Here is a 24,466-nt window from a genome sequence, read left to right on the forward strand (position 1 = left end):
AAGGTAAAAAACTAACCAACTTTATTAAACACTTCCACGTTGACTGGGTGTTTCTGTAGAATGGTCTGCATCTCCAAACTGGAGCAGGAACTAGATTCTTACTGTGTATTTGTACACCATGAGTTCTAGTAGTTGTATAATTGGATCCTGATCTTAGTTAGGACATCTAGGTGATACAACAATATAAATAATAATAAAAGTATCCTATCCCTGTAAACCCTGGGGCTTGGAGATAAACTCAGACAGTTTCCCCATTGAGGTTGTCTGTACTTTGTTTCTTTCAAGTTGCTGCTCAGGAATTTGGATGGGATTTTACCTGGAGATTTCCCTGTTTTGTGAGAAAAAAAGAGAGAAAGAGAGAGAGAGAGAGAGAGAGAGAGAGAGAGAGAGAGCGTAGTTTAGTGGCTAGAGCAGTGAACTGCAGGTCAAGAGAACTGGGCTCTATTCCCAGCCCTACCACTGACCTGCTGGGTGACTGTGGGCACGTCACTTCCCCTCTTTTTCCCCTGTCACTCTGTCCATCTTGTCTATTCACACTGTCTGCTCTTTGGGAGAGGGGCTGCCTCTTACAATACATTTATACAGAACCTAACACAAGGTGTCTTTGCACTCTGCTGGGACTTACAAGTGCTGTGGTAACACAAATAATTAATAACAACCTCTTGATTAAAAAAAATACTTCCCAAAATTATAACTTATTGCCACAACTGAAGACATTCGTAAAACATTAGGGGAACTGCCTGTAACGTGGGGGAGAGAAGGAGAGAACTGGAGTAGCTTGAGAGGCAAGCTTACAATGCTCTCTTCCGATGTTTTTCTACTGCAAATTCCCACAAACATTGCAGATGAACCCTCCCATCGTTTGGGTGGTTAAGTATTGCTGGAGTAGCAAAATCACCCCTGCTTCCTCCTACCCTGCAGTATTCAGTATCTGACAATACTCCAGTTGGTTCAGGCTATCTTGAGGTCTAATGAACATATCAAAGAAATAGCTCAGTGCTCCCCATATTTCCAAAAAGCATATGTTAAACAATGTAGGTAAAGAGAAACTGTAACAGGATTCACTTGTCCTAACAGTCCATCTGTTTTCTACTCCCTGCTGAGCAAATCTCTTTTCCTGGTTCCCTTTCAGGTGCACTCTTACCTTACGTAACGCTTTTTTTATTGGAGGTGCATGCTGTGACCCTGTCAGAATTGCTACAGCAGGGGTGACCTCAGTAATGACCATCCACAGCCTGCCAAGCTGAGTTGGTCAGTGTTAGCTGATTAAACTTTTAACAACATCCCCTGTGCGATAAAGGGCAAAATGACAACTTTGCCCATCGTCAAGGTGTCTGTATAATAAACTAATTAGTAAACTACACAGTCTGTGGAGCTTTTAATGAGTGCTATCGTCTGGCCTCTGTAATAAAAACCCAGTCTGCCCCCTTTTGGGATTCAATTAAGGCACAGACTGTCATATGCTTGGCCTAGCTGATCAATGAATCCATTCCGACCTCTGTCGGAGCTGTTTGCAAGGTCAGTGGCAGTAGTGAGGAAAGCCAGCTTGGTAATGGGGAGACATACCCAACGGCACCCGACAGGCACCAAAATCAGTTGTTAATGTCCTCCTGGTCATTTGACATCAGCAGAAGTTTCTCTCACTCAAAGGTTAGCTGAAAGAGAAGACAGCAATAATAAAAAAAAAGTATGGGTAGGTATATTGGTATTTCTAAGCAGAAAGGTCCCTCTGTTATTTAAAATCATCCTTAATTCTTTAACATCTGCTTATACCTAAGATAACTGTTTTTTTTCCCATGCAGCACAATATCCCATCAGGTGTTTTCTCTCTCAAATATGTTTACTGATTTGCTCCAGATGTAAAAATAAACACAAATCAAAAGTGAAGGGGTGACTCTTACTTAAACATACACACACACTTTTCAGTTCTTTGCATATGAATAATACTTAGCACTTTGTATCCAAAAGGTATTATGAACACTAAATTAACCCTCATGACACTGCAGCAAAACAAGTAATTTCATCCTTATTTTATGGATGGAAAACTGAGGCAGACCTCCTGTCTAGGCATGTAGGAGTAGATAGGGGCTATCATCCCATTTATTCCCCTATGCATAGTATAGCTCCTCCCCTCATCCCCACATGCACTGGCCAGTGTAGTTGAGATAATGCTGAGGGCATTGCAATTTGCTGCTGGTATAGGCCAGTGGCCAGTAACTACACTCACCCCAGAGCAATGAGGAAGCAGAGTAGGGATTATGACCCCAGAGGGTGTGTCTGAGTCACAATGCCTCCCAAGGCTATTGCTGGGAAAGTGCAGGTTATGCAACATCCCTGGAATAGGGCTATGTCTAAAGTCCCAAGTTAGCTCTATAGAAAACATTTGAGACTTGAAGAAGTTGGAATTAGATCTGCGATTAGAGGAGCTCCTGCTCTCCAGGTACACTGTTAGTGCTGAAACAATTATAAATGATCATTTGGAGGTTTTGTATATTTTTCAAAGTTTTAATTAAGGTTTTCAAAATGATTGTATTTCAAAAATGTTTAAAACAGGTTTTTTTAAAAGGTGATATGTATATAAAAGTAATGGTTTAGTGAAGGTAAGTCAGGAGCTTCTGTTCTCCCTTTCTCATAAAACAAGAAAAAAGGGGACAGTTAGGGAAATTAAAGAAAAGGAGTACTTGTGGCACCTCAGAGACTAACAAATTTATTTGAGCATAAGCTTTAGCTCACAAAAGCTTATACTCAAATAAATTTGTTAGTCTCTAAGGTGCCACAAGTACTCCTTTTCTTTTTGCGGATACAGACTAGCACGGCTGCAACTCTGAAACCAGAAATTAAAGACTGGTACATTCAAAACCGATTAAAGGAAATACTTCCCCCCCTTGGTGCCTAATTAGACTGTGGAACTCATTGCCACAGGATGTCACTGAGGCCAATACCTAGTAAGATTCTGAAACAGAATGGATGTTTATATGGATTATAAGAATATCCAGAATTACAACTCTAAATGCAAACAACACATTGTGGAAGGGATAAAAATCTCATGCTTCAGGGTTTAAATCAATCTATAGCTCATTGGGATTATGCTGAGACCTTCATGGTGAACAACTACACACATTTACCTACTATTGGTATCTTGTACCTTCCTGTTTGAACTCTGGCACTGGCCACTGTTGAAGACAGAGCATGGGTCTGAACCACTATGCCAGTATGGCAAATCTTATCTTCCTAAATGGATGTGCAGAGAGAAACAGAGGACTTGACAAGTCATAGTCTCATATGTGGATGTCAATAATTTTGGATGTGGAATAGGGACCAGATGCTATTCCTGTTGAAGTCAATAGGAATTTTAACATTATATCAGACCCCAAATTAACTGTTTAAATACAATTTGAAGATGGGTCCTAGTACACAAAGGATAGATCCCCTGGCAGAAGAGTAGACTAAATTTAGTAGGAGTCTATGCCAATTGGCATTCCTCATTTTTGTGATAAACATGCAATAGAATGCACTTTGTATTTACTACCTTTCTAGGGCAACTGTTTCTTTAAATGTGCAACAATTTTCATTTTTTTATAAAAAACTAGAAATGTTCATATACTGAACTTCACTCTTTACATGTTCCAATCTGGATATAAACTATATAAGACAAATCCTGCTCTTTGTGGTAAAGAGGCACTTCTCACTGACTTCCTATACTGTACCTGCACTGCAGTAGGACAGGATATCTACCGAGAACACAAGAATGGTAATTGGAAGACTCTTGTGCCTGCCATTGGTCCACAGTCTGAAGGGAAAGGGGCTCACAACCTTAGCTAGCACATAAAGAGTGGGGAAGAGTACACATGCTGGCAAGAGGAACACATTACTGCATTTGCAAGGAGCCTCACATAGTTATTATGTTCAAGCAATCCCGAACTTTTTCCTAGCCACTCTGTTCTGCACCAGCAGGATAGATCTGGTAACCAGTGTATACCTGGCTCCAGTGTTTTCTCCATCTTCCAGGTTTAGCTCTGGCAATTAATGGCATAATTTAGCCCCACAAAGTGTTTGGAAGTGCAATATATACATACACACAGGGTCACTGAAGAGGAAATTTATAAGAGAAAACAATTTCACAGAGGAAGATGTACTAAAAAGTAGGGCTGGTCAATTTTTTTGGCATATCATAATTCAAAGGGAGGGGGAGGCCAAACGTTCAACTAAATTTTTCCAGGGTTTTGACCATTCTGAGTCCATCAATTTTTAAAAGCTTTACATTGACCATTTCAAAATTTCAAATCCAAAACCAGGATTTTTTTTTTTCATTACAAGGTTTCCATCCCCATTTTAAAGCTAGTTTTACTAAAAGTAATATGGTGAAATCTAGACCTAGATTTCAAATACCTCAAGTGTATGAGTGTCAAGGGGTTTGGTTCAGGCTCATCTCTATAGTTTACCATGCATCCCAATCTCTAATCCCCCCCCCTTGAAATCTGTCCACTTTTCCTCATGGTGGTGCTCATTACCATGCCTCCTCTTAACATGGTTATTTGGTTACAAATATTTATTCCTTTCCATGCTATGGCTGTTCTCATGTGACAGGAATGCACATGACACAGACATGTTTTATATTTTGATAGTTCCTAGCATGTATCACTGTTTACTTGAAGTAAACCTGAAGGCTGTGGGACATTTTCTATTCAGTTATACCAATGCAACCCCACCAATTTCAAGACCCATGTTTAACTACCATGAGTGGCCAAATAGGTTTTGTGCCTGGGTGAGTAAACTTCTATGACAATTTTGCCAGGACAGGAAGCAGGGAAAAGTATAGGAAGATGTAACAAGATGTTATTTTCCAAGATCTTGTACCAAGATACAGAACAGATTTTGCTGGCTCATGCTGGCAACTAGATCAAGTATGTCCTATTAGCCATAAGGTGCACTAAAGTACCTAGAAACATCCAAACTTAGGAGCAAACTCTGCTAGGAAACTTATTTTTATTTAAGATAATAATAACAAAAGCCCCAGAGATAGGGGACTATATCTAGTCTATGTGTACTGTGCTGTGTTAGAGCAAGGTGAGAATGCCACTTACTTAAAGTAGATTATCATGTTCCCCACATCACATTATTGGCTGTAAAAAGAATTATTGAAAATAGGGGACAGAAAGTTGTGTGTGTGGTGAGAACCTATTTCCTCGATTAAAGCAGCATTCTGAATATTTTAAAGGGGTCTACCCTCTGACTCTGCTTAAAGTATTTAAAGAGGCTGGTTGTGGGAAGAAAGTCATGGAAAAAATAGCATACTTATGTGTTATGTCCTTAATTCCTGCCAAACATGAAAAATTGTTATGAAAATTCATCAGCCCAGGCACAAAACCTGCTCTCTCATTCTTCCCAAGGAGATGCCAATAGTGTAAAATCTACTGTTAGTTTTTAGCTCATCAGAAACATTCCTTGCCTCAGGTTAGTTGGTGGGTAGAATTTCACAAGGCTACACACTCAACCTCTGCCCAAATTCAAGTACATGTTTTGGTACATAAACTCAGAAATATAGAACTATTCAGGAATAAATCACAGAAATATTGCACATATGTTTGTTGGGCAATATAAAACGGTTTCTATGGAGGTCATTAAGCAATGCCATTGCACTGAAGAAGGTCATATTGCAAGCCAATCCACAACCTCTGGTCCACCCACAAGTGGAAGTGGATAGAAGATTTTGAGAGCACTGAAAATCTCCACAGTGCTTCATCATTATTTAGTGTAGTGTTTCTTCCCCAGTCTCATGAACTCCAGGCTCCTATTTACACCTATGGGGCCACCAGGTGGACCATCAAGTGATGATAAAAAACATTTAATTTAAGCTCTCTCTTCCTCCATCCTCTACAATAATGGAAGATATGAGGAAGCATGTAAATCTTGGCAAGCCTTGATTCTTTAGGGTCTAAACAGTGGGCACAGCAGCACGACTTTATGATCTAAATTCTTAATTATACTATTACTCCTTTATGTTGCTTTGGCTGAGAAAGGATGTGATTCTTGGGAAGGCCTTGTGGGAGTACACCCAGTATAAGGAGAGTGGGCATCCCCAGCTGGCATCATGGTGGGCTTTCTACTCCTCCTCCATTGTAGGAGATATGAGTCCTTTTCCTTTCCAACCTTAGTTTTTCTCTTTCCTATCTCTCTCTCCTTTTTCCTTTTGTCTAGTAAGAATCTGGTTTAGACAGCCAAGACTGCATATTTTGCAACACTGCTGTATGCCTGTGACCAGAAAGAGGCAGTTAAAAACAATACCCTAAATAGCCCAGTTCTGGTACAAGTTTCCCAGGTCTCAGAGTAGCTGGGAAAACAATTGCTGTGTCTGTGTTTTTACAGCAGTGAGGTTGCAAGTGAGAGTCAACACCAGACACAGAAGATATATTTTCTATCTTTGCTATTCTTTTCCCCTCCCTTTTTTGTATTTTTGTCTTGTTTTGGCTTCTGGGAAACAGGATCAGATTTTAACAACAACACAATAACAAGAGTTCCAGCCCAACTCAACTAACTTCTTCCCTTTTCCTCAAAAGGCCTTTAAATTACCATCTTTGATACCATCTAAGAGACTATGAAACAAGGAGGGGGAAGGGGCAGGTACATCTAAAAACTCTCTCTCGCTAAAGGAAAAGGGAATATGGGATCATGGGGCCACAGAAATATAGGGCTGGAAGGGACCTCAAGAGGTCATTTAGCCAAGCCCTGTGCACTGAGACAGGACTAAGTATCTGATCCCAGTAGATGATCCCTGACCCGTGTTCGTCTAACTTATTCTTTAAAACTTCCAGTGATGGAGATTCCACAACTTTTGTTGGAAGCCTATTCCAGATATAAAACTACTCTTTAAATTAGAAAGATTTTCTTAATATCTAATCTAAATCCTTCTTGCTGCAGATTACAGCCATTACTTCTTGTTCTAAACTTCAGTGGACCTGGAGAACAATTGATCACAGTCCTCTTTATAAAAGCACTTAATATATTTGAAGACTGGTATCAGATCCCCACTCAGTGTTCTTTTCTCAAGACTAAACATGTCCAGTTTTTTTAACCTTTCCTCAGGGGTTAAGTTTTCTAAACCTCTTATCGTTTGGTTGCTTTCCTCTGAACTCTCTCCAATCTTTTCTAAAATGTGGTGCCGAGAATTGGACACAGTACTCCAGCTGAGGCCCCAATACTCCCAAACAGAGTGGGACAGTTACCTACCATGTCTAACAATCCAGAATTAGATTAGCCTTTTGTGCAACTGCATCACATTGTGGTCCTTCTCAGCCCTCCTAACCAGTTATTCCCCATTTTGTAGTTGTGCATTTGATTTTTCCTTCCGAAGTGAAGTACTTTGCACTTATTTTTTATTGAATCTAATCTTGTTCATTTCAGACCAGTTCTCCAATTTGTCAAGGTTGTTTTGAATTCTAATCCTCCAAAGTGCTTGCAACCGCTCCCAGCTTTTGTCATTTGCAAATTTTATAAGGATATTCTCTACTCCATTATTCAAGTAATTAATGAGATATACTGAATATTGGACCCAGGACTGACCCCTGTGAGTCTCCACTAGATATGTCTCACCCAGATTGACAGTGAACCATTGATAACCACTCTTTGAGTATGGTCTTTCATCCAGTTGGGCACCTGCCTTATAGCAATTTCATCTAGACCACACTTCCCTCATTTATTTTTGAGAATACCATGTGGCACTATGTTAAAAGCCTTACTAAAGTCAAGATATATTCTGACTACTGCTTCCCACCTGTCCAGTAGGCCAGTAACCCTGTCAAAGAAGAAAATTAGGTTGGTTTGTCATGGTTAGTTCTTACAATTCCACGCTATCTGATCCTTATAACCCTATTATCCTCTAGGTGCTTACATATTGATTATTTAATAATTTGTTCCAGTATCTTTCCAGGTATCAAAGTGACGCTGACTGTCTAGAATTCCCCAGGTACTCTTTGGTTCCTTTTTTAAAGATAGGTACTATGCTTGCCCTTCTCCAGTCTTCCGGGTCCTCATCCCTCCTCCAGGAGTTCTCCAAAATAATTGCTAACATTTCCAATATAGCTTCAGATAGTTACTTTTGCCTGCATTCCTTCCCCCTCATTGATAATATTTATTGTGTTGAGTATCTGGTCACCATTAACCTTTTTAATAAAGACTGAAGGAAAATAGGCATTAAACACCTCAGCTTTGTGATGACATCAGTTATTAGCTCTCCTTCCCTGCTAAATAGAAGACCTACATTTCCCTTTATTTTTCTCTTGCTCCTAATGTATTTAAAGAACCTCTTATTACTACCTTTTCTGTCCCTTGCTAGGTGTAAATTATTTTGTGCCTTAGCCTTTCTGATTGTGTCCCAACATGTTGTTAAAATGAAAGCCTTATTTAATACTTTACATTGCTAATCCTTAAATTGTTTTTTCCCTTCTTTTCTGTATCTAAAAGGTCAAAAGGATTTTTAATGGTGTATTTGCTAGGGTAATAAGGAGGTGGAGGTCTCTGTAAACCAAATGACAAACCCTCTTTAAAACTGTTTAATGTTGGATGGTGACATGGTCCTGTCAACACCTTTGATTCTTTGGGCCTGTATATTCCATCTAAATTAATACAACAGTTTAGAAATATCCTTTGTGAGAGTGTATGTGTGTGTGTGTGTGTAAGTAATCAGTTGAAAATATCTGCTCAATGTGTAGCAACAGTCAAAAAAGCTAACACAATGTTAGGAACCGTTAGGAAAGGGATAGATAGTAAGAGAGAAAATATCATAATGCCACTATGTAAAGCCATGGTATGCCACACCTTGAATGCTGCATGCAGTTCTGGTCTCCCCATCTCAAAGAAAAAAAAAAGATATATTAGAACTGGAAAAGGACAACAAAAATGATTAGGGGTATGGAACAGCTTCCATATGAGGAGAGATTAAAAAGGCTGGGACTTTTCAGCTTGGGAAAGAGACAACTAAATGAGGATCTGATAGAGGTCTATAAAGTCATAAATGGTGTGGAGAAAGTGTTGTTTACTCCTTCACATAACACAAGAATCAGGGGTCACCCAATGAAATTTATAGGCAGAATGTTTAAAACAAACAAAAGGAAGTATGTCTTCACACAGTGCACAGTCAACCTGTGGAACTCATTGCCAGGGGATGCTCTAAAGAGAAAAAAAATAACTGGGTTTAAAAAAGAATTAGATACGTTCATAAGTCCATCAATGGCTAGTAGCCGAGATGGTCAGGGATGCAACCCCATGCTCTGGGTGTCCTAAGCCTCTAACTGCCAGAAACTGGGAGTGGATGACAGGGGATGGATCATGTGATAATTGCCCTGTTTTGTTCATTCCCTCTGAAGCATCTGACATTGGCCACTATTAGAAGAGAGGATACTGGGCAAATGGACAATTGGTTTGACCCAGTATGGCCGTTCTTATGTTCTGTGTTATCACCAAAATGCTTTATGAGAATTAACTAAATCAATATCACAGTGCCCCTATACTGAAGTGAGCTGAATATTGCCATGTTCAGATAGTGAAAATTCTGCCATTATTATCTTTATCTCCATTTTTTGTGTACTCGGGTTAAGGCACCTGGGCCCAGAGCCTCAAAGTTACTTCAGAGCCCAACTCCCATTGATTTTAGTGGGAGTTAAGTGGCTAGATACCTTTCAGGTTCCAATTGCTGTTATTTTTGTCTTCCCTTACTCTTTTCCTCCTATTGTGTAGTGCACTCACTTAAGGCATCTAGTCTCAGGCCCCTGTCCTGCAATATGCAGGCCGATCATTGGTGCCTCCATTGAGTTCAGCGGGACTCCCAGCAGGCACAATGACCTTCCCAGACAGAGCCAGTTGCAGGATCAGAGCCGTAAACCCCGATTACGGAAAGCATCCCATTTAACTCAATGGGACGTACGAAATGGTAAGTGCAGTCCTGAATAGGTTTAAGTGCTTTCCTGCACTGGGGCCTCAGTATGTAAACTCTGTGGAGTAGGGAAGATGCCTATGTGGTTGTATAGACAATGAGCCCCAGATTGGGCATTTGGGTGGTACCAGAAGAGAAATCATACAGATAATAAAATGTACCTCACAGGCAAAACTACCTAGGGCTTTTTGTCAATCACAGGTGACCTGCCACTGGGCAGGAAGATAACAGGTGAGCAGAAGGGAAAGACCAAGTTTTTGTATGAACGTAAGCAGGTCAAGTTTGTTTGAATCTCTGAGGAGTAGTTTACTGCAGAACTAAGCCCCATTTCAGGAAAACATTTAAGCACATGCTTAAATCCATCCTTATCCAGTTAAGCATATGTTTAAGTGCTTTCCTGAATTCAGGGAGATGATTGCTCTTTTCAAATTCTCCCAACTCCCGTTTTTGTCTCTAGTTGCTCCTGCTTTCTTCTCAACATGCTCTGGAGGCCTTTATCTTATTTGTCAATGTTTGATACTAAAATAAAAAGGTGTTAATCTTTGCAATGACCTTTCTGCTTTATTTCTACTAGAAAAGGGATGTTGTATCTTTTGTAAGTAACTTCAAGGTGAGATATTCTGCAGCTTTCAAACGTATGCTTTTATCCAGTTAATCATTGTGCATTACCTACTTTCATCAATGGTCGGAAGCTTAATTCCAGGATTACTCATCCACACGAAAAACCAAATAGAAAAATCAGAAGTATAGACCCAAACAATAGAACTTTTATACCAGGATAATTAGAAAAGGAACCTACTACCCAGGATTATAATTAGTGACTAACATATTAAATGACCTTTAACATTTACCTTAAGCCCCGGATTTCTAGAAAACCAGCAAGGTTATGAATGCCATATTAGTAATCTTTAATCTTTATTACTGCTGTGGACAGAATTTTAATGATTTTTAAATAGGCAGCGGTCACTAACATATCCCTATTAAAATAAAAAAAATCTCATAAAAAATTAAATGGATTAAGACTTCAAATGTACCATCATCAAAAGTATTATCTAATTATGGAGTTCAGTGAACAGGCCAAGTGAAATGGTTGGTAATATTAGTTACTTACCACATGGGAATGCCCAGGATTTATGCACAAATAGATTCTGCTTCTGTTGCAACATAGTAATTAAGAATTTGTCAGGGAAATTTGACCCTCTAGGGTAGAAATTACTTTGTAAAATAAGAATGGCAGAGCACTAGTCTCCTTGCTGCACATAATTTAACTTGATTATTTATACATCAAAGGGAGTCTGCAGTGACTGCAGTATAATATTTAAGTAGAGGGATATTAGAGAAAGAAGCATCTAGTGAAATCTTTTTTCCCAAATCTCCGTGAGAAAATAGAGGAAATTTTCATAAAGCATTTCATTTTGCATATAAATTGGTGCCTAGATTGTGCCTGTGAATTTACTGCTGTCAAATTTAATTTTTCTTTAATTCTTCAGGCCCAGATGTGAAAGGCTCTGTGTGCAGGATGCAATTTTCAATGCTTACAGGTAGCACCCAGATCAATAATGTGTCTTTATGAGAAATTACCGTTAATGTTATTGAGTATGCATTTTGCTTTATAGGATAATAAGGTAATATGAAATGCCAATTCATTCATTAGGAAAGAGCTAAGTGCTTAAATGAAATGGGTGACAGGTCTGAAAAAAGATGTAGTTGTGGGCAGGAAGTCAAGAATGGATTTTTAATGATCTAATACCAAAAGGTTTTAACCACTTATTTGCATTTGCTTCCTATAAACAATATTAACTTTAAAATAAAGCCCTTTGAATATTTAAATTGCAGTAAGCAATTCTACTTGCAAAGACTATTAAGAGATGTTAGATTTCCGGGAAGCTTTCAGGTTAGTGTTTTTTTAGAAACAATGAAATGAACTATTATCTGATATAAAAATTAAAACATGAATTTAAATTGACAGGGATACAGTGAGGCAAAATCAAAAGTTTACTTTGTGAAAAATTATTTAAATACAGTGTATTAAACATTTTGCACTCCCAGCTCAGTAATCTAAAGCAATAATCAACATTAAATTAGGATCCCGATGAACTGTTGAGGATAGAAATTGGAGCCTGTTCAAACCCAAACACCATGAGTTTTCTTTGGCAACATACTGCTGCCTTTTTAGACTCCTGTACTGTAATCCTTCATAAACCCAGGAATCAACTGTTCTCAACAGTAAGAGTAAAGCTTTTCTGAGAGAGTTTTCTCAGGGGCTAGTCTGAGGCTGTGGAATGATTTCCCTAAAGAAATAGGGTCATCACAAACCTCAGCACCTTTGGCTCCAAGGGCAAGGCACATTGCTTTGACCTTGCCTTCTCTAATATACACATAGCAACAGGTACATATTTTAAAACCAACCAACCAACCATCATATATTTCCAAAACAAGACACTCCACTGTGTACGCTTCTTCTGGGGAGAGGATGAGAGACCAAGCATCATGAGACAGATGTGTAATCACTTTGCTTAACATACTACTGAAAGGTACTCAGATATTACAGTAAAAAGAAAAGGAGTACTTGTGGCACCTTAGAGACTAACCAATTTATTTGAGCATGAGCTTTCGTGAGCTCACGAAAGCTCATGCTCAAATAAATTGGTTAGTCTCTAAGGTGCCACAAGTACTCCTTTTCTTTTTGCGAATACAGACTAACACAGCTGTTCCTCTGAAACCAGATATTACAGTGATTACTGAAGTATAACAACCTATATAGAACATAGAGTGAAGTTCATTAATCTTTTGGGAGACTTCAATGGGACCCTATTCTCAGTTGAGCCCAAACTCAGCTTTCAGTCTCTAGTTTTGCATGGTTTTCACTAAGTAGTGTTTCTCTTTGTTGGATCCCAGAAGTGCAACTCAGTGGGTAAAAACTGTGCCAGAAGGCAATAAGGCCCAGATCCTCAAAGGTATTTACACCCACCCGCACACCCCTCTTTGAGGATCTGGGCCCAGAGGATCTGGTCCAATGCACACTCAAGTCAATATTAGTTCTTTCATTTACTTCAATGAATACTGGATCAGACCTTGAAAGAATTAACACTGGGTGTCTCACTGTACTTAGAAGGAGTGCTGACTGTTCTGTATCACTTCTGGGTTATCTTTATTTAACCAGTTACCTTGTTAGAATCCTGCTCTTGCTGCTCCTTACTGTACCACAGCACTAGACAAGCCTCCATAAAGCAAACAAATTGTGTACAAACCCCTGGAACCTAAAAATGCAAAGTATCACCCAACCCTATTTATGAAATGCATAAATAGAAAATAGTCTTTGGAGAAAATAGTAGAACCCATATGTTCCAGAATTACTCCTAATTTAAAGCATTCTTTAAATGGATAGAAATTTTGTGTTCTAAAACTTTAGGCTGAGCTTTTCAAAGCTGCCCAAGGGGTTTGGATGCCTGTTTTCCATTATAAGTAAGGATCTCTTGGGCAGCTTTGAAAATATCACCTTACAGTTTACAATGGATGGCATTAAAACTCAATATTTGCCATCCCACAAGAATATAGTAAGATACCATAGTTATCGGAGGCACCTTGAGATGGATGAGCTTGGATGCCCAGCATTTTAATGGCTCACACTGTAAAAACAAAAGACAGCTACTAGAAGGACCATTAAACCTTGATTTGTATTTCAACTTTTCCTTTCCATGTCTGTGCCTGAAGTTTCTTCTTCTTTTTTTAACTTCTAAGTAGGACACTTCTGACTTTCTACAACTCAAACTATAAAGAGAGGACTTTCTCTGACATTGTTTGAGAATAGGCTGTACTTTTTTTTTAAGGAGCCTTCCATTGATTTTTAGCCTTCAGAAAACAATGGTGCCTTCAGTTGCATAATCTCACAAGCTGCAGTAAAAGGAGAGTGCCCCCATTTCTAGAGCAAAGCGTGTACCTGAAGTAGATAGCAGTAGATAGTGGATAGTCTCACCAAAGTAGATAGTGGATAGTCTCAACAAAGTCACAATGGCCAAAGGAAAGCTTTGGAGTATCTCAGCTGAAATCCCTCTCTTTGGGAGGTTGAAGGTGGAGGAGGAACTGTACTATTATTAATCTATATTACAGTAGTGCCTAACAGACCCAACTGAGTTTGAGGCACCATTAAAACAGGAATGGATAAACTGATTCAGATATGTGTGAAAACAGAATTAGCCTTTTCACCCCCCGGGTTTGGTAATCTAGACAGCTTTCCGTAATGACCATCTACAGAACTCCTGTTAAATTTACAAAGGGGAGTGGAGGGAGGAAACGGTAGAAAATTGAATAACTATTAAATAACACACTACTTATATACCTGCCTCATTGCCATGATGTCCTATTTTGTCGAATGTAAGCGTGTACTCAGTATGCTTAAACTGCCAATTCATACCTCATCTTATTCTTCTTGTGCTGCCATCTTCCCTAAGCTCCCTTTAGTGTTCTTTTGTAGCATTGCCTTTACTCCTCCTGCACTGTACTGAGGAAACCTTTTACCATTTTGCAGCACTCAGGAATAGATCAACTTGCCTGGGTTAACATACAAAGTGACACAAAGCCAGCCATTCAAGGATAAGGGGAAACCTCTGAATAGGAGATCTGCAGAGAAACTACTCACTTTCGAGAGACAAAGATGACCAGTTTATAGTCCTGTGTCCACCAAAGAGGAATGACATAAAACTCCCAGCTCAGACATGAAAAATAAGGAAGTTGTCAACTAATAGCTAACTTGCTACAGTAGTTGTTTAGGTAACCTCCATGGATATTTCTGCTAGGCCACTTCCTGAAGGAAAACTGCCATTTCCAGCAGTAACTTCTACATTGTAAGTGTTCCAAAGACAAAGGGACCCTGGAGAAGCAACTGAGAGTTCCCAGCCAGCTCCCACTCTGACCTTTCATCTACAGCCTCCAGAGCATTTTAACTTCCAAAATCAGAGAGGTACTTAAAGTTGACTGATCATTTTGACAGAAGGGCAATGTACTTATATACAAACACTCACAGGTATTACAGGTGAGATAATGCCATCAGCCTTTCAGATTTGTTAGAACCGATATCAGAGTAGAAAAATTAGTAACTTAGATGCAAGTATAATAAAATCAAAAGGGTTTCAAAGGGGAGATGTGGTATATGTTTTGAGTAAGCACGCTTGCTATATTTGTAGCTGCACCTATAGCAACAGACATCATGAGAAGAGGTCTCTAATTTGTCTGACTGTTCCTAGGTACTGCCTATAGTACTTGGGCAAATTGCTTAACTTAGAAAAAGAACTACAGAACTACTGTTTCTCCTTCTTCATGGACCTTATCATTCTCTGCTCTCTTTCCTGATCTCACTGCTAGGCCATCACTCACCTGTCCTCTGTCTCTTCATAGTGGCACTGCTGTTGCATCAAAAGCATTTTCCTCTGCTGCTCCAGGCATCTGGACCATGCTTTCTGAGACGAGCACATTGACAATTTATAAGGACCCTAGATCTCATAATTTCACTCTCCCTCTACCCCTTCTTTATTTACAATCAAAACATTTCTGAGCTACAGTTTATATAGTGTATACATGCTGTGTAACATGCACATTGTTAGTGAAGGCCAAATCTTGTGATCTTTTACATCTGCAAATAGTTTCTTTGAAATTAAAGGAACTTAGAACCTGATCCAAAGCCCAGTGAAGTCAGTGGGTATCTTTCCATAGACTTCTATGAACTTTAGATCAGGCTCTTAATAAGCTGTGCTCACATGCATCCATATGAGGATCTAGCTAAAAATCTGCAGGCTGGAGAAAGGCCTGCATCGGTCACTGGTGGTCCATGGACTGCAGTAGGAGAATCACTGAGATAAGATACTATTCACTGCTTACCCCAAATTTCTGTGTAGCATTGCTGTAGAATGTTAAACAGCTGCTGTGTTCCACAAAAGGTAGCTGCAGTTTAATGATTCCTTTTACTAATCTATAAAGTGCTTTGGGATCCATCTGAATAAATGAATTTCCATAGAATGTAAATGACCATTATAATTACTTATAATTTGCCTGAGCAATGTAACCCAGAACACAGATTCTCTGTTGATTTATCTCTGAAATAATATACATTCAGTTCAACCATGCATCTCAGTCATGTCAGGAAAAGTAGAGCACAATCTATTATATTAGTCAAATGAACAGTATATATACTATTTCCGGACTGAACAGCAAGTTATCACAAAAGTGAAAGTTGCTTTTTCCAGTTCCCTTCCACACTTGGTTTCACCAGTCATTTAGTGCTATAGGGACAGATTTTCGAACTAATAAGCACACTGTTGCATATGCAAATTCTAATTGCTCTTTTGTTTTATCATTACTGGTCAAGACTAGAAGTGGAAGTGTCAAAAGTCTGTGGTATTTGCATATATAAAGCAGGAAATATAAGCAAAATCAAACTAGAGTTGGCTGAAAACTGTAGAAACAATGTTCATGGATATTCAATTGAATTTTGAATGGCTGTTCAGTTTAAACTTTATACTGCTCCTATTTTTGCTATTTGCAAGCTTCCACACAAATCTGTGATTGCTAGCATGATCGGTTAGCAAACAGCTACTCATAATGGGTAAAATTCTCTTCTGCATAGAGAGCTAGCACAACAAAAGTTCCACTTAAGCCCTCAACATAGGTCTTAAGTGGAATTTATGCATGCATCAGCCTTATTCTGGCACTCTGTAGCAGGGTGAATTTCACCCCAGATGAAAACTCATATTTGCAGATGAAGTAGTGTGTTTGTGCATGACAAAGAGAATTGTTTGTCACTATTTGTTCTTCTGTTTAAAAGTTTACACTCATTCAGTGAAGGAGTAGATCAATACCATTCAACTTAGGTGACCAAGCACATACTGCCAATGCTCCAGCATGGAAGCTGAACAATAATAGTGAATGAGCAGGTAAAAGTGACAAAGAAAATACTTCTTAACTCTGCTCTGGATATACTCTCACGAACAGCTCCTGTATCACAATACAGATTAGCAAGTGGCATGTACTCCATACATGGAGTTGGGGCATACATAAACCTGTGTGTATCTGGCACATCGGTGTTTGGTTTTCATTTATTAGCTAGCTGCTTTTGAATGATTAATGAATTGTAACATAAATCTCTCCCCCCTGAATAATATAGACAGTGATAGGAGCACCCAGTGTACCAGAGCAATCCAGCCTTCCCCCCCCCCACACACACACAAATGCTGGGACCCCAAGTCAAGATGGCTCAAAAAATTCTCTTCAGTCTTAAGGAGGAGATGGACAGAAAGGAGAGTTCTTGCCTCATCAACAAAACTTAGCACCCTTTCGCAAAAACATAGGCACCTGTTTGTCGAACTACTTGCGTGATTCTTTCACTCGACTTTGAAAGAAAGCTGCCCCTCTCACAGGCAGACTCAGAGTGACATCAGACATATTTAAAAAATAGTTCAAAGACAGATCTGGTCAGAAACTCTCCCTTTTCTCTTAGAGCCTCTATGTATAAAGGCTGTGCTCTCAGCTACGTGAACTAACATCGGCGTTATCAGTGAGTACCAACAACCGGTACAATTATTGCATTACTTATTGGTAAATTAACAGCTCTTTGTTAAGAGTTACCCATTTTTTTAAAAAAATCTGTTTCAGCCACACCTAAAATAAAGTAAAACACAAAATGAAACAGTTTCTCAGTTGTATCTGAGGGCTCGCAGCCTAACCTTCATAAGATTTAAACCCTATACTATAAATTAAATGTACATTAAATTGTAATCTTTTTAATTGGGGCCAATCCCATGCCGTGATTTCACAAGATCACGGTGGTGGGCACACTGCACAAGGCAAACAGTGAAAGAATGCAAAGAAAATTATACAAACACAACCAAGGTCAGTGTGACCTAAAGGCCGACCACCAACTAGATGGTAGAACATTGAATACAGGGATTTGACTAGGCTGGTCTTAATGGAGGGACAAGCCACAGACAGGAATGTATGGTGAGAGTGTACTGCTCCCACATCTGTAAAGGTGGGCTGAGCTAAAAGAAGATATTAAATTGTGGTGGCAAGAGGCTGAATGTGCAAACCAGGAAATGGTTCAGATCTGGACTCTCTTTCAGCCAAGCCTATATGTTTCAATTAAAAGGCATGGGGGCAGAAAGATCAAAAGTTGCCCAGTCTCTCTTATGCACTATTCAGGGCACCAGCTGTGAGGATTTGGGGGCAGTTACTGGAATTTTCACAGGAAGGCTTTGTGGCAGGATCTAAACACAAAGACAACTGAGAAAGCAGAAGGGTGGGGTCTGGTTGCAGATTTCTTTGTCATCTGGGCCAGGAGTAAGCATTAGGTGCTATAAGAAAGAGCTGGATGGAGGAAAGAGAGATGAGTTAGACAGGACAAATTTTATAGGAAAGGGATTCCTAGCAAAAGCAGGAAACCTTAAATGGTTTGGGATATTTCATTCAGATTAGATATTCAGAATTTAGCCAGTCTCTAGTGTCTAAGGGACATTATTTGTGAACAGACTTTCTCACAAGATCTTCAGTAACCTCTTTGTGTTTTGGCTGGGTGGTGCCACCGTCACCATTTTCCTTGCACAATTTTGGCACATCTACTTGATGCCAACTTGAACCCAGAAATGCAGAGACAAATGTGGAATGATTTTTTTTATTTTATTAAAAAAATAATAATAATAAAATAATCAGGTTTTGGGTCATCTCCCCTCCTTCAACCTTCTCATATTTTTTTCCATTCCTCTGCAAACGGTATCTTTTTACATCCCCCCAAGAAATGAGACACAGAGTTGGGACAGTGGTAAACATGCTGCTTGTACTCTATTACATTGAGAATGCTACCCTGGTTAGTCAAAGCTCAGCACCTCACTTAGACTGGGACAAAACATTAAAATGATCTTATCTGTCAACAGACACTCTAAAAAATTCTTCCTGATATGTTCTAAAACCTTTTTATTATAACTTCTCACCACCTGGATGTCACGATCTTGAGTTAGTCCATTTCAATGTGTATTTATTTTCTGTTAATGTTATAACTTAGATAATTCAAGAGGATGGAAAGGGTGTTTGGTTCTATCCCTAAATGTCAACCATTTAAGTGGTTTGACTTTTATTTTCTATTTGCTTTGGTCAGTGTAAATTTCTATGGGTTTTGCTGGTTGGGGGAAGGGGATTTGGAGATGTGTAGTTCTTGGTTATTAATATTTGACTTTGTTAGTGCTATCTGTTTACTGTATGGCTCCCGGAAAAAAGTACTTAAACACGTGATATGTAGGATCATTCCTTGTGCCTGAAAACTCTCTGCACTGTTTAGCCTCGGAATTGCCATTTGGATATTTTGTTTCTGTTTAACATTGGCTCAGTTTTACTTTATTATTTTATGCTTTACTACATTTAATATATTTGGGTGCTCAGGTGTATTGACAGAATGCCATATACTATGCTTTTGCTGAGCTTAAAGACAGGCTGTTATTGTGCAGCATATTACTGGAGTAGGACTTAGCTCTTTCCCTATGATCTATTTACACTTACAGGGACAGATTCTGCAAGTCATTGGAGCTCTGTCCTAGGGCACGGAGTATGCCAGTGTGGATCTAGTTGCAGGATCTGATCTTTAAAGCAGAAAGGACTGATTTTTAAACAGGCCAGTCTTGTAATCTTTAATCATAGCTCCTTTACTTTAGTAGGAATTTTGCCAGCGTAAAGACGGAGTAAGGACTCCAGGATTCAGCCCAAAGGAGAATATTGATATCAGCTTTAATATCTGGAGGTCAATACTTACACTTGACAGGGAGTGATATTTATTGCTATAGTAAAATTGCCTTATTTTATAGAGAACTGAAGCTGTTTGAAGTTTGTTGTTTTTTTAACAATACATGAAAACGTAGATTTGGGGAGTGGCGGTAATGGAGGCATTTTGTACTGTGAAAAATCAGTTTGTGGTCAACTGCTTTTTGCAATCACAAAACCATTCCTTCCTTACTTCCCCTCTCATGAAAAACGAAGAGATCTTCTCATCCCATCTTTTCATTTGGCCCATTTGCACATGATAGGTCTGGATCCAGATTCAAATGATCAAAGAGCTCCAAGGGGTTGGTTCCCGTATACTTCAAATGGGACGTTCCCCCCTTTTACTTGAGTGTTTGTTTACTGAAACAGGTGACTGAAGAAAAGAAGCACAGACATCCTCACTGCCAAGGGTCTTAGACTTCTTTGGAACTGCTGCTGTAGCTTTATTATTTCATTGGTAATGAGGACGTTGTACACTGCACAAAGTAGCGTGTAGTTATGCTGGGCAGCCACTGGGTGTCAGCATAAATGCAAAAGCACTGCAGGAATTCATTAACATGCTATGATTTAGTCTGTGGATGTTGCAACGATTCATAATGTGTTCATGACAACACTGAACAGAAGATATCAGATGGCACTTTGCTATTATGAAGAATAAATAGGTAAGTGAACACCTTTGAAACTATATAAAACTTCTAGGTCAGACGGGAGAATAAAACAAGACTCAAATCTTGTTCCTCTTTCTCCTCTCCCCTCCAGAACTGATTTTCAGTTAGCTGTTAAAAACAGATTAGCCTAATAATACAATGCTTGAGTCAACTTGTGGGGTTATTACTAGGGCTGTGTAAATTTTAGTAATGAAGACTGAAACTAGACAAAACTCATCTTTTTGCAAATCTGAAATTTGGGCCACATTCCCTGAGGTTTGCAATCCTTACCGTGAACTTGCATTAAGGTTGGTAGTTTTGACTGAGTTTCACTGGTTTATTTACACACATACGGACCAGGAATAGGTCCTACAGAGCTAGGTGCTGGGCCAAGACATAAGAGTCCTTGTGTTAACTTGAATTTCATAAATAAAAATAAATAAATCATTCAATCAATCCAAAGCTCAGGATGTTTTGTTTTGTTTGTGACACGATTAAGATAGATCTGCAATAGTGTACAGAGTGTAGATTCAGATTTAGGACCCTAACAAATATCAGGATTTTTTTATTTGGGGTTGCAGTTGTGCCTGTCTCTAAGTAAAAGGTCTGATAGCCTGTCTTCTGTCTTTAGAGTGGTGTTCTAGTCAAATCTTGGGATGGGCCAAGCTGGTTGAAATAAAGCAATGCATCCTCATGAACTCAAAGCAAACCCGGATCTTTGAGAATGTGAAATGAACATTGTAGATAAATATTTCTGAGCCCTGTAGAGATTACAGAGACCCAGAATATTGGTATCAGGATGGCAGGTTTCAGAGTAACAGCCGTGTTAGTCTGTATTCGCAAAAAGAAAAGGAGTACTTGTGGCACCTTAGAGACTAACCAATTTATTTGAGCATAAGCTATGCATCCGATGAAGTGAGCTCTAGCTCACGAAAGCTTATGCTCAAATAAATTGGTTAGTCTCTAAGGTGCCACAAGTACTCCTTTTCTTTTTGGTATCAGGATGAATGCCAAACTGCCTTTATTTCCTGTTTACACAGACCTTTATCTCCTTGTTATATAACCCCAGTGCTCCTCGGGACTAGTGGCTGAAAATCTTCACAACTAGTACGACAGGCCCCAGTGCATTTTTATGGTTTACACCAGAAATGGAAATAGTAAAATAAAGCAAGAAAGGGTATTCATGTGGCACTTGCAGCTGAGACAAAACTAGGACTGGAAAGGAGCAGACAAAATAGGTAAAATCAAAAAAGATCTCAAAGTTTTGATAATGTATTTTATTCTTTCATCCCAAAGCCAAAGCCAAACCAAAATACATTTGATAATGTATTTTATTCTTTCATCCCACAAAGTTGATAAAAACATAAATCAACACTGATGTGCAGCCACCTCTAGAACATCATGTGGCAGCTTCAAAAGGGCAAAATTCTGTGGGGAGCTAAGCTTCCTTTTAACTTGTATTGACTTGTATGAGAGCTGAGGGTAGAGAATGAATATTGGGATACATAGAGGAGTTTGTCTAGGGCACCTGCGACAACACCCTTACTCGTGGGAATTGTTCATTACTAGCAACAAAGTATTAACTCGTGTCTCATTCTGCACAGCAGTCTGATTAAAATAACAAAGAATAGGAATGTACCAATTTACTCTTTCTTTTCCCTTTCCTCTTTCCTCCTTCTCCACTGCCCTTTACAGTACAGGAGGTCATTTTAATTCTACTCAAAATTACTTTTCTACAAATGTTTGTAATTCTGACCAGAGCATCAGACTTTATTGTACAGACACCCAGTAAGCAACACTACAAAGGTTACAGGAGAGCAGCAGCTTTAACTCCGTTGTTTTGATTTGTACACAAATTGTCAGCCCAGAAGCAAACATTTTTTAACACTGAATTACGTAAAGTGTGTGATTTGGAAGGGCTTTTTTAAATCCACAGCAATTAAAATAGAATTATAAAACCTGCAGTTACTCAAGATAGTTTCTCCAAATGGCACAGTAGAAATGTTTATTATGAATTATTTGTATGACAGTAGCTTCTGGATTCCCCAATCAATGATCAGATCCACAGTGTGCTAGGTGCTGTACAAATAAGTGATAAAAAGACAACTCCTGGCCCAGAGAGCTCAAAATTAGATTAATAGATTCCAAGGCACTGGCACTCCTGTGTGTCATCTGAGGGGTCTGACACCACAAATCCACATGACCTGTCCCTCACTCCTCCCCCCCCCCCCCAGCCACCTTCCACTCTGCCTTGGAGTGTGGTGCTCTGGCATAAGGTTCTGCAGTGCAGATACGTTAGCAGAGTCCTGCGCTCCCCACCCCACCTTGAGCAGCAGAGCTGCTATATTTGTTGTCTTGGCAATAAGTGGGCTGAGTTTGTATGTGCTCACAGGGGTAGAAAGCATAGGAGCATCATTTAACCCTTGGAATACATTGTGAACTGGTACACAGAAAACAGTAAAAGACAAACATATTCTGATGCCTACAATCAAGCAGTGTCCATAAATTAATTTTCAGCTCTAAAAAACTGACTGACTATCTTCTATTATTGAAAAACAAGATATATTCCAATTAGGAAAGAGGACAAGAAAGAAAAGAAAGAAAGAAAGAAAAAAACCTTCACATAGTTTTGGACGGTCGGCCATCATGATATGGGACCAGGAAAGAACATCTTAGTAGCCTTCATTCCGAATGCCTTTGATTTGTCATTTTAAGTTACAGTTTTACTTTACAGAATTTCAGCACATAGCACAGTGCAGCCTGCCATGGATTTGGTCCTGGGATCAGTGCTTTATATCTCAGCAAGTGACATCAAACACTAAGGGGTACATTTTCAAAGCAATGAATGGGGATTTCACTGCATGGTTCCAACAGAAGTCAATACAGAATACATAGTTAAAACCTAAAAACTTAGTCTCTCTGCTAGACTCAGCCTCTGTGTTTTTAAAGGGTTGTACCGACACCTCATCTCTTTGTTCCTTTGCCTGGAGAAATTCCACTGCTCCAAACACACTGCATATAGTCAGATGTGGTCAAACTGGTCCCCAGGCTTCTGCCATCCTGTTGTCTTAAAGGGCTCACATTACAATGGAATTCATTCAGGTTAATGACTCTCTGGTTTCCCTGGTCTGGAAGAGATTTGTGCCAGCCTGCTACCATATGGCTGACTCCATATTCACTAAGGCATTCACTGATTCATCAATTTCTTAAAAATCAACTGGATTTCATAAGTTGTATGTGGACTGATTCCCCAAATCACTAAACTATGCATGGGTTTCCATGATCTTTTACCATCAGTTCTGGTTTTTATGATTTCATACCATTGGGACATTCCTTATGCTTAGGATGACCAAATGGAGTGCTGACAAATTCAGTGCAAAATTGGCAAAGTTTCGTTAAACTCTATTCATTGGTGAGAGAACAAAAAAAAAAAAAAAATCAGAGCATGCATGCGCACACACAGAATGCAGTTTTATTTAGGTTTATAAAAGAGCTGGTCTCTGTGGAGAAATGCTGACGACATTTCAAAATTCGTTGTCATTCTGAATTAAAACAAAAAAACCCATAATATTTGGAAATTCCCACAAAATTTCCCATGTGATCCTGCTGCATCCAGGGCAGAGAAAAATCACATATGGTGATCTGCTACCTGCATCCACCAAAGCAGGGAGGCAAGGTATGACCTAGTGATGACGTCAGATTCTCCCTCTGGGGCAAGGATGAGAGAACAACCAACATGTGGCAGATGTGCAGTCACGTTGCTTAACACACTACCGGAAGGTGCTTCGCTACTACGGTGAACTTGGTATAAGAACCTATAATGAACAAGTTTTTAGTCCCAATTCTGTCATGGATTCAGTATGGGACCTTGGGCTAGTCACTGACTGCTTACCTATCATTATAAAATGGTTTGAGATTTTACTATGTCAAATTCTGTTTAAGTTCATATTATCGTCATCATCAGTAGTGTGCATAAAACTCTTTCGAAGTACCTCTCTACCATCTACAGACAAGAGAATAAGGGCTGTCACCAACAGCATGGTGGTGAGTGAGGGGCAAACTAACACCAATAGGTATGTATACAGCCAGTACAGCG

The 24,466-nt window shown here is 39.2% G+C and overlaps 1 long non-coding RNA gene across 1 annotated transcript in view; it reads right to left on the reverse strand.

Moving 5' to 3' along the window:
• Window positions 1–256: 256 nt before the first annotated feature.
• LOC140906228 (uncharacterized) overlaps window positions 257–24,466 on the reverse strand; it is a 75,793-nt gene continuing 51,583 nt past the window's right edge. Inside the window, exons 2-3 of the long non-coding RNA XR_012157048.1 lie at window positions 1,567–1,655; window positions 257–328 (exon numbers count right to left, since the gene is read on the reverse strand). This is a non-coding gene — a long non-coding RNA (uncharacterized LOC140906228). The remainder of the gene's footprint in view (window positions 329–1,566; window positions 1,656–24,466) is intronic.

The sequence above is a fragment of the Lepidochelys kempii genome, chromosome 1, assembly GCF_965140285.1.
Source record: "Lepidochelys kempii isolate rLepKem1 chromosome 1, rLepKem1.hap1, whole genome shotgun sequence".
In the NCBI taxonomy this organism is placed as follows: Eukaryota; Metazoa; Chordata; order Testudines; family Cheloniidae; genus Lepidochelys; species Lepidochelys kempii.